The sequence below is a fragment of the Pyrus communis genome, chromosome 7 (assembly GCF_963583255.1).
Source record: "Pyrus communis chromosome 7, drPyrComm1.1, whole genome shotgun sequence".
Classification (NCBI taxonomy): Eukaryota; Viridiplantae; Streptophyta; class Magnoliopsida; order Rosales; family Rosaceae; genus Pyrus; species Pyrus communis.
Window position 1 is genome coordinate 18,483,578 of NC_084809.1, and position 6,348 is coordinate 18,489,925.

Here is a 6,348-nt window from a genome sequence, read left to right on the forward strand (position 1 = left end):
CTAGTCCAACAAGTGAAGGATCTGAGCACTTTAATTGGGAAAGAGAAGAAGAGATGGCGGGCAACCAAGATGATCTTCGAGCCTTGGAGGACTTTGCTCAACCAATCATACCAAATTCACCTTCATGCATCTTGCTGCCCACAGAAGCTAGAAACTATGATCTTAAATCTTCACATTTCCATATGTTTCCTTCTTTTTATGGCTTACATAATGAAGATCCTTTGGCTCATATTAAAGAATTTTACAATGTTGTGAGTGGTTTACCTTTGCAGGGAGTAAGTGAAGCAAATTTGAGAATGAGAGTGTTTCCTTACACCTTGAAAGATAAGGCCAAGGGTTGGTTGATGACTCTAGCACCTGGTTCACTCACCACATGGGATGCCGTGGCTAAGAAGTTTTTGGAAAAGTTCTTTTCCACTCAAAAGACAGCCACATTAAGGGGACAAATCTTCAACTTCAAACAAGATGATGGAGAACCTTTCAATGAGTGTTGGGAGCGCTTTAAAGGCCTTTTGTTGCAATGTCCACACCATGGGTTACCTATTCACTTACAAACGCAAATTTTCTATGATGGACTAACCCAAACATGTCAATCAACTGTTGATAATGCAGCAGGTGGAGCATTGAAGAAAAAGAATGCTCAAGAGTCATATAACATTTATGAGATGTTGGGATCTAATGCTCAACACAAAGATTTAAGGGGTAAGAGAGTTGGAGTATATGAAACAAGTTCTAATCATGATCTTTCTTTGCAGGTAGCTAACCTAGAAAAGAAGCTTGAATCCGTGCTCAACATGGTGCCAATAGCAAATGAAGTGTGTGCCATTTGCAACATACCAAGCCATCCTACTCATCAATGTCCATCTAGGGAGGCTTATCCCGAGTATGTCCAAGAGCAAGTGAACCTCATGAATTCTTACAATCAAAGGCCAAGGAATGATGTGTATTCCAATACATATAACCCAAGTTGGATAGATCATCCTAATCTTTCGTGGAAGAACAACAATCAATTCCAAAACTTCCAACCAAAACCTACACTTGAGGATACGGTAAAATTGTTAGCCCAAAATACCTTGCAATTCCAACAAACCACCAATAGCACTCTCCAACAACATTCGGCGGCTCTAACCAAAATGGAGACACAATTGGGGCAGATTGCAGATGCCTTGAACCAAAGAGAGGTTGGAAAGTGGTGATACTCCAAAGGAACCAAGAGCAAGCCAAAGCAATCACTACACTTAGAAGTGGTAAGGTTATCAATAATAGAGTTGGCAATGAAGTTACTAATGAATCTGATCATGTGAATGCAGGGGTTACTCAAGGAGAAAATGAGAAACCAAATGAGAAACCAAATGAGGAACCAAGCCATGCTACTCCCTCGTTTGAAGCATCAAATCTTCACAAGGCCGAGAAACCTTACACTCCACCAATACCATTCCATGGAAGACTTGCCAAGAGCAAGCAGGATAAGTCATTTAAGGAGATTTTTGATATTCTAAGTAAGGTGAATGTTAACTTACCTTTGCTTGATGTCATTAGGAACATGCCAGCTTATGGGAAGTTCTTCAAAGAGTTAAACAACTACAAAAGGAAGTATGGACCACATGAGAAAGTAGTGGTGTCCGAGAATGTAAGTGCCGTGTTGCAAAGAAAACTTCCACCAAAGCTCAAGGATCCAGGAAGTTTTTCTATCAACATCACCATAGGGGACAAGAAGGTAGAGAAGGCGATGCTTGACTTGGGTGCTAGCATCAACTTAATGCCTTATTCCGTGTACCTTCAACTAGGTTTGGGGGAATTGAAGGCCACCACCATCTCATTACAACTTGCGGACAGATCCGTGAAATATCCTAGAGGTATAATAGAGGATATTCTAGTTCAAATTGATAAACTAATCTTGCCTGCGGATTTTGTAGTGTTGGACATGGAGGAAGTACCTATACATGACCGAGAGTTACCTATTTTGCTTGGGAGACCGTTTATGGCCACGGCCAAGACCATCATTGATGTGCAAAATGGACTCCTCACTATGACAGTGCTAGGAGAGACCGTTCAATTCAAAGTGTTTGAGTCTCTTTCTCATCCTTCTTCATCTCTTGATTGTTATGTCATTGATGTGCTTGATTCGCTTGTTTTCTCTAAGTTCTTGCAGGCACAATCTAATGAACCATTACAAACTGTTTTGAGTCAATCTCAAGATGAGTTTGATGAAGAAGATGCACTGATGGAAGAGGTAGCTGCCTTGGAAGCATTGGCACCGTATCCTTTGAATGTTTCACCTCGTTTAGAGCCTTTAGAACCATCGAGGTCACATTTAACCCCTTCCACTGTTAAGGCACCAAAACTTGAACTTAAACCACTTCCACCTGATAGAAGCATATTCATGCGACTTAAATGGCTTGTTCTCGTACATTTACGTTATGTTTCTTTAGTTATTTTAGTCCTTTTATGCTTCTTTTGTGTGTTTTCAGGATCATAAGACGTGTTTGACGAAAGGATGCATTATGGAGTGTTTTGGGGCCTTTTGGAGCACTATTGAGCTAAGGATGGATAACTTATGCTTGGAGCCCAAGTGTTGGATGAAATTGAAGGCCTTGTATGCACTTGAGGACACAAAACAATGGCCCTAACCCAATTACATTCACCTTGCCGTGGGCTTAACACAAACACCATTTCTTGCCATGCAAGGGGGAGCAAATTGGGTCCATTTCATGCACTTAAACCCTAGCCCAATTACACAACATTGCAGCCACATGCACCAAAAACTACTCAATGCCGTGGCTACCCATCCCATTTCCAACATTCCACATGCTTTCACAACCTAATTCACATGCACATTCATCCACCTTTCTCCAAAAAACCGTGCATGCATTCATTATTCATTCACTTTGCATTCCCTTTGCATTTCAACCCACATGCAGCCACATATTCATTCACTTAATCATTAAGCCACACATTCACACACATGCAACCAAAACAATTCCATGCCGTGCATCCCTTTGTTCCAGCCATTTCCAACACACATGCACCCAAACAAAGCCAACCTAGCTAACCCTACATGCATTTCTTTATTCACTCTTCATCATTGCATTTTCACCACCATTTACACACACATGCATCCTGAAATCCTTGCCGTGCCTTCCCCTTAGATTTTCAGCAACTTCTCTTCATCATTACACCACAAATCACCCATATGCAATCTTAATCATTCATCCATTTCACCACGAATCCTTCTTTGCCGTTCACATGGTCTTCCCTTTTTCAATTCCAGCTTAACATGCACAACAACCTGCCATCATTCACAAAACACATTCTCCCTTCTCTTTGCCGTGGGTCTCCCTTGCCTTTCCAGCATCCCCTTTTGCATTTCTAGCTACCACTCACATGTATTCACATGCATTTCCAGCACCAAAACAGCATTCACATGCATTTGCAGCATCATTAACACCCTTACCGTGGCCTTCAAACACCATTCCAGCACATACACATGCACACACATGCAATTCCAGCTTTCACATGCTTTCCTAGCTGTTTTTCCACCACATTCCAGCCACATAAATGCTTAAACAAACAGCCATATACACCTCCATTCTTCCTATAAATACCCTTGCATTCCCATTACCTAAACATATCTCATTTTCATACACAAGATAACACAAACACTTCCCCTTTGCCGCAAATCCCCTTCCATTTCTACACAATCTCTTCTCGGCTTCATTCCATTCCATACACTCTCCCATTCGCAGAAACTGTCCATACACTCTCCCATTCGCAGAAACCATTCAACCTTAGCCGCTCCACCTTCATTTACAACACACTTTGAGCACCAACACCGAAGGCAACTCTTAAGGGATTTCGACATCAGTTTTGCTTCAAGGGTTCTTTCTCCTTAATTCTATGTTCATTCATGTTGTATATTTTTATATCAAACATTCTGTAAACATGAAGTGTAACTAATTTCTTTCTAGGGATTCGATGTAGCCTTGCAAGATTGCCATGTAGTTATTTCAGAATGCTCAGTTGATCCATCTATTTCTTATTTCATTCTCCGATTTAATTGTGACTTAGTGTGTTGATTTTAATGCTTGATCATCATTTGAATTAACCACAGGTTGTTTAGCCAAGATTAAAGCACACATCATGCATAATCTTGGTGGATATGTGAATGAATGAAGGGAATGTTTTGCAAACATTCTGCCGAGTGTTCCCTTTGGTTTTGTGAAAGTTTCTTGTGCACTACATATTCTTGATTAGGAACCAAAGTTGCATATCACAATTAGGCTCATGATTAGAGACACTTGATCAAATCCACACATCATATGGTTGATCATATCTAAGTGAAACAAACTCAAGAAATAGGTAGATGGATGAGTATAATCTGATTCAACAAGCATGGCCTTGGGTTAGCAATGGTAAAATCGAATCCCTAGCTTCACCTCCATTGGTACTATCTCATTTTATTAGCTGTTGATTCATTCATTTTGTGTTTACTTCATTTCCTTATGCTTTCAAGTTACAACAACAAATCTGCCTACATTGATTAGTTTTATTTCTCTAGTAAAGAGTTCTTGCAAAACAAGTGATTATATAGGTCCAATTAGTCCCTGTGGATTCGACACCCTTACTTGTGCCATTATACTAAACATATTCTAGCACGAAGAAGGAAAACATCAATCAAAATGGCGCCGTTGCCGGAGACTGATTTCAGTCCCTTATAATTGCTTGTTTTGATATTAAAACTTGTTCTTTTCATTTTAAGTAGATTTCTGATTTTTATTCAAACTTGTTTTATCTTGTTTCAGGTAGTATATGTCAAATAGACTTGCTGAATTAGGCCAAAGAATTGAACGGTTAAAGGGCAACACTTTGGAAAGCTTTGTGCCAACAAGTTCCTCCATTGTCCGTGAAGAAGAGGAAGGGAAACCGTTTAGTCCAACAAGTGAAGGATCTGAGCACTTTAATTGGGAAAGAGAAGAAGAGATGGCGGGCAACCAAGATGATCTTCGAGCTTTGGAGGATTTTGCTCAACCAATCATACCAAATTCACCTTCATGCATCTTGCTGCCCACAGAAGCTAGAAACTATGATCTTAAATCTTCACATTTCCATATGTTTCCTTCTTTTTATGGCTTACCTAATGAAGATCCTTTAGCTCATATTAAAGAATTTTACAATGTTGTGAGTGGTTTACCTTTACAGGGAGTAAGTGAAGCAAATCTGAGGATGAGAGTGTTCCTTTACACCTTGAAAGATAGGGCCAAGGGTTGGTTAATGACTCTAGTACCTGGTTCACTCACCACATGGGATGCCATGGCTAAGAAGTTTTTGGAAAAGTTCTTTTCCACTCAAAAGGCAGCCACATTAAGGGGTCAAATCTTCAACTTCAAACAAGATGATGGAGAACCTTTCAATGAGTGTTGGGAGCGCTTTAAAGGCCTTTTGTTGCAATGTCCACACCATGGGTTACCTCTTCACTTACAAATGCAAATTTTCTATGATGGACTAACCCAAACATGTCAATCAACTGTTGATAATGCAGCAGGTGGAGCTTTGAAGAAAAAGAATGCTCAAGAATCATATAACATTTATGAGATGTTGGGATCTAATGCTCAACACAAAGATGTAAGGGGTAAGAGAGTTGGAGTATATGAAACAAGCTCTAATCATGATCTTTCTTTGCAGGTAGCTAACCTAGAAAATAAGCTTGAATCCGTGCTCAACACGGTGCCAAAAGCAAGTGAAGTGTGTGCCATTTGCAAAATACCAAGCCACCTTACTCATCAATGTCCCTCTAGGGAGGCTTGCCCCGAGTATGTCCAAGAGCAAGTGAACCTCATGAATTCTTACAATCAAAAGCCAAGGAATGATGTGTATTCCAATACATATAACCCAAGTTGGAGAGATCATCCCAATCTTTCGTGGAAGAACAACAATCAATTCCAAAACTTCCAACCAAAACCTACTCTTGAGGATACGGTTAAATTGTTAGCCCAAAATACCTTGCAATTCCAACAAACCACCAATAGCACTCTCCAACAACATTCGGCGGCTCTAACCAAAAAGGAGACACAATTGGGGCAGATTGCAGATGCCTTGAGCCAAAGAGAGGTTGGAAAGTTTCCAAGCCAACCTGTGATACTCCAAAGGAACCAAGAGCAAGCCAAAGCAATCACTACACTTAAAAGTGGTAAGGTTATCAATAATAGAGTTGGCAATGAAGTTACTAATGAATCTGATCATGTGAATGCAGGGGTTAGTCAAGGAGAAAATGAGAAACCAAATGAGGAACCAAGCCATGCTACTCCCTCGTTTGAAGCACCAAATCTTCACAAGGCCGAGAAACCTTAC

The 6,348-nt window shown here is 40.3% G+C and overlaps 2 non-coding genes across 2 annotated transcripts; both read right to left on the reverse strand.

The window, feature by feature from the left end:
* Positions 1-427: 427 nt before the first annotated feature.
* On the reverse strand, positions 428-538 carry LOC137741207 (small nucleolar RNA R71). Its single transcript, XR_011069237.1, has one exon. It is a non-coding gene; the product is annotated as a small nucleolar RNA R71 (small nucleolar RNA).
* Positions 539-5,354: 4,816 nt separating this feature from the next.
* LOC137741209 (small nucleolar RNA R71) lies at positions 5,355-5,465 on the reverse strand. The gene has a single exon (XR_011069239.1). It is a non-coding gene; the product is annotated as a small nucleolar RNA R71 (small nucleolar RNA).
* Between the last annotated feature and the right edge of the window lie 883 nt (positions 5,466-6,348).